The sequence below is a fragment of the Amblyomma americanum genome, chromosome 11, assembly GCF_052857255.1.
Source record: "Amblyomma americanum isolate KBUSLIRL-KWMA chromosome 11, ASM5285725v1, whole genome shotgun sequence".
In the NCBI taxonomy this organism is placed as follows: Eukaryota; Metazoa; Arthropoda; class Arachnida; order Ixodida; family Ixodidae; genus Amblyomma; species Amblyomma americanum.
Genome location: NC_135507.1, coordinates 108,182,294 through 108,183,054, shown reverse-complemented (window position 1 = coordinate 108,183,054; position 761 = coordinate 108,182,294).

Genomic DNA, 761 nt, shown 5'->3' with positions numbered 1-761 from the left:
GTTTGTCGTACGATGCGCTCGGCCGAGTCGCCGCGTGGGCGAGGGGGGCGAGAATTACCATCTCTCGCGACAAGACGGTGTGCCTGCTCATTTCTCCTCCTCGGAGGGGAATGGGTCGCACAATGCCTGCCGTTCGCCTTGACGGGTGCCCGCCTGTCTTTCAGGCCTGCCGTCAAGGTCCTCGGCGTCGTCTTCGATCGCACCCTCTCATTTATTCCCCACGCGGAGAGACTCAAGGAGCGTGCCGAGACGCTGTCCACTCGCCTGGCGACTTTCTTCCGCATTAGCGGCACGCCGGCGCCTGCTCGTCTGAGGGCGCTTTACCGCCAGGTCGTGCTCCCGACGCTCGCCTACGCATCGCCCGTTTGGTGGACTGCGTCTCCTCACTCGGGTCTTTGCCTCTCCTCGTCTCGGTGCAGCGGTCCCCTCTTTTGGTGTTGGCGGGGGCCTATTCCACAACGAGCACGCGGGCGTTGCAGATACTTCTGCACGCTCCTCCCTTGGCGATAGACCTCGACTGGTTGAACGCCGAGTTTGACCTCTTCTCCCGTCGGCAAGACGTTGCTTTCGGGACGAGGTCCTTCCGTGCTGTCGAGGTCGAGGAGGCGTTCCTCCCTACCGATAGACATCCTTCAGAGGTTGTCGCTTTCGAGCACCGCCGATTAGATGTGGAGGCGGCGGCGGCTGCGGCGTTGCTGCCTTCGCACCACATCTACACCGACGGGGCTTACACTCTCTATCTGCGGGCGCTGCTTTTGTGG